The sequence below is a fragment of the Osmerus eperlanus genome, chromosome 15, assembly GCF_963692335.1.
Source record: "Osmerus eperlanus chromosome 15, fOsmEpe2.1, whole genome shotgun sequence".
In the NCBI taxonomy this organism is placed as follows: Eukaryota; Metazoa; Chordata; class Actinopteri; order Osmeriformes; family Osmeridae; genus Osmerus; species Osmerus eperlanus.
In genome coordinates this window covers 237,168-245,000 of record NC_085032.1, presented here as the reverse complement: position 1 = coordinate 245,000, position 7,833 = coordinate 237,168, and the positions used below count along the sequence as shown (strand labels likewise).

General features: G+C 50.3%; 16 non-coding genes across 16 annotated transcripts; 7 read left to right on the top strand and 9 right to left on the bottom strand.

Moving 5' to 3' along the window:
- Positions 1-92: 92 nt before the first annotated feature.
- Positions 93-164, top strand: trnaq-cug (transfer RNA glutamine (anticodon CUG)). Its single transcript has one exon. It is a non-coding gene; the product is annotated as a tRNA-Gln (tRNA).
- A 908-nt stretch (positions 165-1,072) lies between these two features.
- Positions 1,073-1,143, bottom strand: trnag-gcc (transfer RNA glycine (anticodon GCC)). Its single transcript has one exon. It is a non-coding gene; the product is annotated as a tRNA-Gly (tRNA).
- Positions 1,144-1,301: 158 nt separating this feature from the next.
- Positions 1,302-1,373, top strand: trnaq-cug (transfer RNA glutamine (anticodon CUG)). The gene has a single exon. It is a non-coding gene; the product is annotated as a tRNA-Gln (tRNA).
- Positions 1,374-2,105: 732 nt separating this feature from the next.
- trnad-guc (transfer RNA aspartic acid (anticodon GUC)) lies at positions 2,106-2,177 on the bottom strand. The gene has a single exon. It is a non-coding gene; the product is annotated as a tRNA-Asp (tRNA).
- Positions 2,178-2,281: 104 nt separating this feature from the next.
- trnad-guc (transfer RNA aspartic acid (anticodon GUC)) lies at positions 2,282-2,352 on the bottom strand. The gene has a single exon. It is a non-coding gene; the product is annotated as a tRNA-Asp (tRNA).
- Positions 2,353-2,510: 158 nt separating this feature from the next.
- trnaq-cug (transfer RNA glutamine (anticodon CUG)) lies at positions 2,511-2,582 on the top strand. The gene has a single exon. It is a non-coding gene; the product is annotated as a tRNA-Gln (tRNA).
- A 732-nt stretch (positions 2,583-3,314) lies between these two features.
- Positions 3,315-3,386, bottom strand: trnad-guc (transfer RNA aspartic acid (anticodon GUC)). The gene has a single exon. It is a non-coding gene; the product is annotated as a tRNA-Asp (tRNA).
- A 333-nt stretch (positions 3,387-3,719) lies between these two features.
- trnaq-cug (transfer RNA glutamine (anticodon CUG)) lies at positions 3,720-3,791 on the top strand. Its single transcript has one exon. It is a non-coding gene; the product is annotated as a tRNA-Gln (tRNA).
- A 732-nt stretch (positions 3,792-4,523) lies between these two features.
- Positions 4,524-4,595, bottom strand: trnad-guc (transfer RNA aspartic acid (anticodon GUC)). Its single transcript has one exon. It is a non-coding gene; the product is annotated as a tRNA-Asp (tRNA).
- Positions 4,596-4,699: 104 nt separating this feature from the next.
- trnad-guc (transfer RNA aspartic acid (anticodon GUC)) lies at positions 4,700-4,770 on the bottom strand. Its single transcript has one exon. It is a non-coding gene; the product is annotated as a tRNA-Asp (tRNA).
- Positions 4,771-4,928: 158 nt separating this feature from the next.
- On the top strand, positions 4,929-5,000 carry trnaq-cug (transfer RNA glutamine (anticodon CUG)). The gene has a single exon. It is a non-coding gene; the product is annotated as a tRNA-Gln (tRNA).
- Positions 5,001-5,899: 899 nt separating this feature from the next.
- trnad-guc (transfer RNA aspartic acid (anticodon GUC)) lies at positions 5,900-5,970 on the bottom strand. Its single transcript has one exon. It is a non-coding gene; the product is annotated as a tRNA-Asp (tRNA).
- Positions 5,971-6,128: 158 nt separating this feature from the next.
- trnaq-cug (transfer RNA glutamine (anticodon CUG)) lies at positions 6,129-6,200 on the top strand. The gene has a single exon. It is a non-coding gene; the product is annotated as a tRNA-Gln (tRNA).
- A 732-nt stretch (positions 6,201-6,932) lies between these two features.
- On the bottom strand, positions 6,933-7,004 carry trnad-guc (transfer RNA aspartic acid (anticodon GUC)). The gene has a single exon. It is a non-coding gene; the product is annotated as a tRNA-Asp (tRNA).
- A 104-nt stretch (positions 7,005-7,108) lies between these two features.
- Positions 7,109-7,179, bottom strand: trnag-gcc (transfer RNA glycine (anticodon GCC)). The gene has a single exon. It is a non-coding gene; the product is annotated as a tRNA-Gly (tRNA).
- A 158-nt stretch (positions 7,180-7,337) lies between these two features.
- trnaq-cug (transfer RNA glutamine (anticodon CUG)) lies at positions 7,338-7,409 on the top strand. Its single transcript has one exon. It is a non-coding gene; the product is annotated as a tRNA-Gln (tRNA).
- The last annotated feature ends 424 nt before the right edge of the window (positions 7,410-7,833 follow it).

Below are 7,833 nucleotides of genomic sequence, written 5' to 3'. Positions count from 1 at the left end.
GGCGAGAGGGTTAGAAAGGGTTACAAAAGGGTTACAAAATCCAGAGAGATGCACAGTCTCTTTCGTGAGTCTTTCCGTCGGCCTCACGGTGGGGTTCCATGGTGTAACGGTCAGCACTCTGGACTCTGAATCCAGCAATCCGAGTTCAAATCTCGGTGGAACCTACAAGAGCTTTTTATCTGAGAACCCAAACCCGCCCTTGACAGCGGCTGCTTGGTTTCAACCTTCTTCTCAGGACACAGGGTTTGGGACCAATCATCGTCCTGTGAAGAACTGCTGGCAGATCCGGGCGTGGTTGAAGTCAGCCCCTGCTGGACAGATGGTTCCACGTGTCCCGCTTTTTTGTGCAAGTGTAACGCTGAAGAATACGCGTTGTTCAGTTATTGCTAAAGGGACATGTAAAACCATGCCCCCTAATAGTGTTACCATGGTGTTGGTGTGGGGACAGTGGGATGGGGGCTGCATTCGCCCATTCTTGTGTGGAGCGGTGCCGGGTGAACCCCCTTCTTGGGATGTTCGGGATAAATCCCCTTTCATCAAGTTACAAACACAAATATTCGTGTTTTTCATATAATGTTGTTAAGAAGAGCCAAGTTAGCTACTTTAAATGATGTTATTCATCTAGTCTAGGTAACTTCAGTCATTTGAGGAGTGATGCGATGGTTCTGATAGCCGCACGTGTTAGCGACGAGAAACGTAAAACTATACGATCACGACTCATTTTCTGTTCTATTGTAAATGTGTTTTTGCTCATTCTTGTTTGGAGCCATGCCGGATGTCCCGAACAGCCACCCGGTCATCTTACTGCAACACACGAATGTCTGACAGAAATAAAGTGTCCTTGAAATCAAGTTCTGTGAGATGCCAGTGAACCACACTAAGCAAAAAGAGCATTTCTCCCCGTCAGGGAATTGAACCCTGGTCTCCCGCGTGACAGGCAGGGATACTGACCACTATACTAACGAGGACACGGTAGTCTGACTCGGAGCGCCGTGCTAGCTCACGAGGTTACACGCGGCAAAGAGGCCAAATCAACTGAAAGCAAGGCCAACGACGGTCCACGCAAGAGCAGTGCATTGGCCGGGAATCGAACCCGGGCCTCCCGCTTGGCAGGCGAGAATTCTACCACTGAACCACCAACGCTTCCGTGACGAGCCAGACGTGACGTCACGTGCCAGAACGCCGTCACGCCGTCACGCTAAGACGGGAGGCGAGAGGGTTAGAAAGGGTTACAAAAGGGTTACAAAATCCAGAGAGATGCACAGTCTCTTTCGTGAGTCTTTCCGTCGGCCTCACGGTGGGGTTCCATGGTGTAACGGTCAGCACTCTGGACTCTGAATCCAGCAATCCGAGTTCAAATCTCGGTGGAACCTACAAGAGCTTTTTATCTGAGAACCCAAACCCGCCCTTGACAGCGGCTGCTTGGTTTCAACCTTCTTCTCAGGACACAGGGTTTGGGACCAATCATCGTCCTGTGAAGAACTGCTGGCAGATCCGGGCGTGGTTGAAGTCAGCCCCTGCTGGACAGATGGTTCCACGTGTCCCGCTTTTTTGTGCAAGTGTAACGCTGAAGAATACGAGTTGTTCAGTTATTGCTAAAGGGACATGTAAAACCATGCCCCCTAATAGTGTTACCATGGTGTTGGTGTGGGGACAGTGGGATGGGGGCTGCATTCGCCCATTCTTGTGTGGAGCGGTGCGGGGTGAACCCCCTTCTTGGGATGTTCGGGATAAATCCCCTTTCATCAAGTTACAAACACAAATATTCGTGTTTTTCATATAATGTTGTTAAGAAGAGCCAAGTTAGCTACTTTAAATGATGTTATTCATCTAGTCTAGGTAACTTCAGTCATTTGAGGAGTGATGCGATGGTTCTGATAGCCGCACGTGTTAGCGACGAGAAACGTAAAACTATACGATCACGACTCATTTTCTGTTCTATTGTAAATGTGTTTTTGCTCATTCTTGTTTGGAGCCATGCCGGATGTCCCGAATAGCCACCCGGTCATCTTACTGCAACACACGAATGTCTGACAGAAATAAAGTGTCCTTCAAATCAAGTTCTGTGAGATGCCAGTGAACCACACTAAGCAAAAAGAGCATTTTTCCCCGTCAGGGAATTGAACCCTGGTCTCCCGCGTGACAGGCGGGGATACTGACCACTATACTAACGAGGACACGGTAGTCTGACTCGGAGCGCCGTGCTAGCTCACGAGGTTACACGCGGCAAAGAGGCCAAATCAACTGAAAGCAAGGCCAACGACGGTCCACGCAAGAGCAGGGCATTGGCCGGGAATCGAACCCCGGCCTCCCGCGTGACAGGCGAGAATTCTACCACTGAACCACCAACGCTTCTGTGACGAGCCAGACGTGACGTCACGTGACAGAACGCCGTCATGCCGTCACGCTAAGACGGGAGGCGAGGGGGTTAGAAAGGGTTACAAAAGGGTTACAAAAGCCAGAGAGATGCACAGTCTCTTTCGTGAGTCTTTCCGTCGGCCTCACGGTGGGGTTCCATGGTGTAACGGTCAGCACTCTGGACTCTGAATCCAGCAATCCGAGTTCAAATCTCGGTGGAACCTACAAGAGCTTTTTATCTGAGAACCCAAACCCGCCCTTGACAGCGGCTGCTTGGTTTCAACCTTCTTCTCAGGACACAGGGTTTGGGACCAATCATCGTCCTGTGAAGAACTGCTGGCAGATCCGGGCGTGGTTGAAGTCAGCCCCTGCTGGACAGATGGTTCCACGTGTCCCGCTTTTTTGTGCAAGTGTAACGCTGAAGAATACGCGTTGTTCAGTTATTGCTAAAGGGACATGTAAAACCATGCCCCCTAATAGTGTTACCATGGTGTTGGTGTGGGGACAGTGGGATGGGGGCTGCATTCGCCCATTCTTGTGTGGAGCGGTGCGGGGTGAACCCCCTTCTTGGGATGTTCGGGATAAATCCCCTTTCATCAAGTTACAAACACAAATATTCGTGTTTTTCATATAATGTTGTTAAGAAGAGCCAAGTTAGCTACTTTAAATGATGTTATTCATCTAGTCTAGGTAACTTCAGTCATTTGAGGAGTGATGCGATGGTTCTGATAGCCGCACGTGTTAGCGACGAGAAACGTAAAACTATACGATCACGACTCATTTTCTGTTCTATTGTAAATGTGTTTTTGCTCATTCTTGTTTGGAGCCATGCCGGATGTCCCGAATAGCCACCCGGTCATCTTACTGCAACACACGAATGTCTGACAGAAATAAAGTGTCCTTCAAATCAAGTTCTGTGAGATGCCAGTGAACCACACTAAGCAAAAAGATCATTTTTCCCCGTCAGGGAATTGAACCCTGGTCTCCCGCGTGACAGGCGGGGATACTGACCACTATACTAACGAGGACACGGTAGTCTGACTCGGAGCGCCGTGCTAGCTCACGAGGTTACACGCGGCAAAGAGGCCAAATCAACTGAAAGCAAGGCCAACGACGGTCCACGCAAGAGCAGGGCATTGGCCGGGAATCGAACCCCGGCCTCACGCGTGACAGGCGAGAATTCTACCACTGAACCACCAACGCTTCCGTGACGAGCCAGACGTGACGTCACGTGACAGAACGCCGTCATGCCGTCACGCTAAGACGGGAGGCGAGGGGGTTAGAAAGGGTTACAAAAGGGTTACAAAAGCCAGAGAGATGCACAGTCTCTTTCGTGAGTCTTTCCGTCTGCCTCACGGTGGGGTTCCATGGTGTAACGGTCAGCACTCTGGACTCTGAATCCAGCAATCCGAGTTCAAATCTCGGTGGAACCTACAAGAGCTTTTTATCTGAGAACCCAAACCCGCCCTTGACAGCGGCTGCTTGGTTTCAACCTTCTTCTCAGGACACAGGGTTTGGGACCAATCATCGTCCTGTGAAGAACTGCTGGCAGATCCGGGCGTGGTTGAAGTCAGCCCCTGCTGGACAGATGGTTCCACGTGTCCCGCTTTTTTGTGCAAGTGTAACGCTGAAGAATACGCGTTGTTCAGTTATTGCTAAAGGGACATGTAAAACCATGCCCCCTAATAGTGTTACCATGGTGTTGGTGTGGGGACAGTGGGATGGGGGCTGCATTCGCCCATTCTTGTGTGGAGCGGTGCGGGGTGAACCCCCTTCTTGGGATGTTCGGGATAAATCCCCTTTCATCAAGTTACAAACACAAATATTCGTGTTTTTCATATAATGTTGTTAAGAAGAGCCAAGTTAGCTACTTTAAATGATGTTATTCATCTAGTCTAGGTAACTTCAGTCATTTGAGGAGTGATGCGATGGTTCTGATAGCCGCACGTGTTAGCGACGAGAAACGTAAAACTATACGATCACGACTCATTTTCTGTTCTATTGTAAATGTGTTTTTGCTCATTCTTGTTTGGAGCCATGCCGGATGTCCCGAACAGCCACCCGGTCATCTTACTGCAACACACGAATGTCTGACAGAAATAAAGTGTCCTTCAAATCAAGTTCTGTGAGATGCCAGTGAACCACACTAAGCAAAAAGAGCATTTCTCCCCGTCAGGGAATTGAACCCTGGTCTCCCGCGTGACAGGCGGGGATACTGACCACTATACTAACGAGGACACGGTAGTCTGACTCGGAGCGCCGTGCTAGCTCACGAGGTTACACGCGGCAAAGAGGCCAAATCAACTGAAAGCAAGGCCAACGACGGTCCACGCAAGAGCAGGGCATTGGCCGGGAATCGAACCCCGGCCTCCCGCGTGACAGGCGAGAATTCTACCACTGAACCACCAACGCTTCCGTGACGAGCCAGACGTGACGTCACGTGACAGAACGCCGTCATGCCGTCACGCTAAGACGGGAGGCGAGGGGGTTAGAAAGGGTTACAAAAGGGTTACAAAAGCCAGAGAGATGCACAGTCTCTTTCGTGAGTCTTTCCGTCGGCCTCACGGTGGGGTTCCATGGTGTAACGGTCAGCACTCTGGACTCTGAATCCAGCAATCCGAGTTCAAATCTCGGTGGAACCTACAAGAGCTTTTTATCTGAGAACCCAAACCCGCCCTTGACAGCGGCTGCTTGGTTTCAACCTTCTTCTCAGGACACAGGGTTTGGGACCAATCATCGTCCTGTGAAGAACTGCTGGCAGATCCGGGCGTGGTTGAAGTCAGCCCCTGCTGGACAGATGGTTCCACGTGTCCCGCTTTTTTGTGCAAGTGTAACGCTGAAGAATACGCGTTGTTCAGTTATTGCTAAAGGGACATGTAAAACCATGCCCCCTAATAGTGTTACCATGGTGTTGGTGTGGGGACAGTGGGATGGGGGCTGCATTCGCCCATTCTTGTGTGGAGCGGTGCGGGGTGAACCCCCTTCTTGGGATGTTCGGGATAAATCCCCTTTCATCAAGTTACAAACACAAATATTCGTGTTTTTCATATAATGTTGTTAAGAAGAGCCAAGTTAGCTACTTTAAATGATGTTATTCATCTAGTCTAGGTAACTTCAGTCATTTGAGGAGTGATGCGATGGTTCTGATAGCCGCACGTGTTAGCGACGAGAAACGTAAAACTATACGATCACGACTCATTTTCTGTTCTATTGTAAATGTGTTTTTGCTCATTCTTGTTTGGAGCCATGCCGGATGTCCCGAACAGCCACCCGGTCATCTTACTGCAACACACGAATGTCTGACAGAAATAAAGTGTCCTTCAAATCAAGTTCTGTGAGATGCCAGTGAACCACACTAAGCAAAAAGAGCATTTCTCCCCGTCAGGGAATTGAACCCTGGTCTCCCGCGGGGATACTGACCACTATACTAACGAGGACACGGTAGTCTGACTCGGAGCGCCGTGCTAGCTCACGAGGTTACACGCGGCAAAGAGGCCAAATCAACTGAAAGCAAGGCCAACGACGGTCCACGCAAGAGCAGGGCATTGGCCGGGAATCGAACCCCGGCCTCCCGCGTGACAGGCGAGAATTCTACCACTGAACCACCAACGCTTCCGTGACGAGCCAGACGTGACGTCACGTGACAGAACGCCGTCATGCCGTCACGCTAAGACGGGAGGCGAGGGGGTTAGAAAGGGTTACAAAAGGGTTACAAAAGCCAGAGAGATGCACAGTCTCTTTCGTGAGTCTTTCCGTCGGCCTCACGGTGGGGTTCCATGGTGTAACGGTCAGCACTCTGGACTCTGAATCCAGCAATCCGAGTTCAAATCTCGGTGGAACCTACAAGAGCTTTTTATCTGAGAACCCAAACCCGCCCTTGACAGCGGCTGCTTGGTTTCAACCTTCTTCTCAGGACACAGGGTTTGGGACCAATCATCGTCCTGTGAAGAACTGCTGGCAGATCCGGGCGTGGTTGAAGTCAGCCCCTGCTGGACAGATGGTTCCACGTGTCCCGCTTTTTTGTGCAAGTGTAACGCTGAAGAATACGCGTTGTTCAGTTATTGCTAAAGGGACATGTAAAACCATGCCCCCTAATAGTGTTACCATGGTGTTGGTGTGGGGACAGTGGGATGGGGGCTGCATTCGCCCATTCTTGTGTGGAGCGGTGCCGGGTGAACCCCCTTCTTGGGATGTTCGGGATAAATCCCCTTTCATCAAGTTACAAACACAAATATTCGTGTTTTTCATATAATGTTGTTAAGAAGAGCCAAGTTAGCTACTTTAAATGATGTTATTCATCTAGTCTAGGTAACTTCAGTCATTTGAGGAGTGATGCGATGGTTCTGATAGCCGCACGTGTTAGCGACGAGAAACGTAAAACTATACGATCACGACTCATTTTCTGTTCTATTGTAAATGTGTTTTTGCTCATTCTTGTTTGGAGCCATGCCGGATGTCCCGAACAGCCACCCGGTCATCTTACTGCAACACACGAATGTCTGACAGAAATAAAGTGTCCTTCAAATCAAGTTCTGTGAGATGCCAGTGAACCACACTAAGCAAAAAGAGCATTTCTCCCCGTCAGGGAATTGAACCCTGGTCTCCCGCGTGACAGGCGGGGATACTGACCACTATACTAACGAGGACACGGTAGTCTGACTCGGAGCGCCGTGCTAGCTCACGAGGTTACACGCGGCAAAGAGGCCAAATCAACTGAAAGCAAGGCCAACGACGGTCCACGCAAGAGCAGTGCATTGGCCGGGAATCGAACCCAGGCCTCCCGCGTGGCAGGCGAGAATTCTACCACTGAACCACCAACGCTTCCGTGACGAGCCAGACGTGACGTCACGTGCCAGAACGCCGTTACGCCGTCACGCTAAGACGGGAGGCGAGAGGGTTAGAAAGGGTTACAAAAGGGTTACAAAATCCAGAGAGATGCACAGTCTCTTTCGTGAGTCTTTCCGTCGGCCTCACGGTGGGGTTCCATGGTGTAACGGTCAGCACTCTGGACTCTGAATCCAGCAATCCGAGTTCAAATCTCGGTGGAACCTACAAGAGCTTTTTATCTGAGAACCCAAACCCGCCCTTGACAGCGGCTGCTTGGTTTCAACCTTCTTCTCAGGACACAGGGTTTGGGACCAATCATCGTCCTGTGAAGAACTGCTGGCAGATCCGGGCGTGGTTGAAGTCAGCCCCTGCTGGACAGATGGTTCCACGTGTCCCGCTTTTTTGTGCAAGTGTAACGCTGAAGAATACGCGTTGTTCAGTTATTGCTAAAGGGACATGTAAAACCATGCCCCCTAATAGTGTTACCATGGTGTTGGTGTGGGGACAGTGGGATGGGGGCTGCATTCGCCCATTCTTGTGTGGAGCGGTGCCGGGTGAACCCCCTTCTTGGGATGTTCGGGATAAATCCCCTTTCATCAAGTTACAAACACAAATATTCGTGTTTTTCATATAATGTTGTTAAGAAGA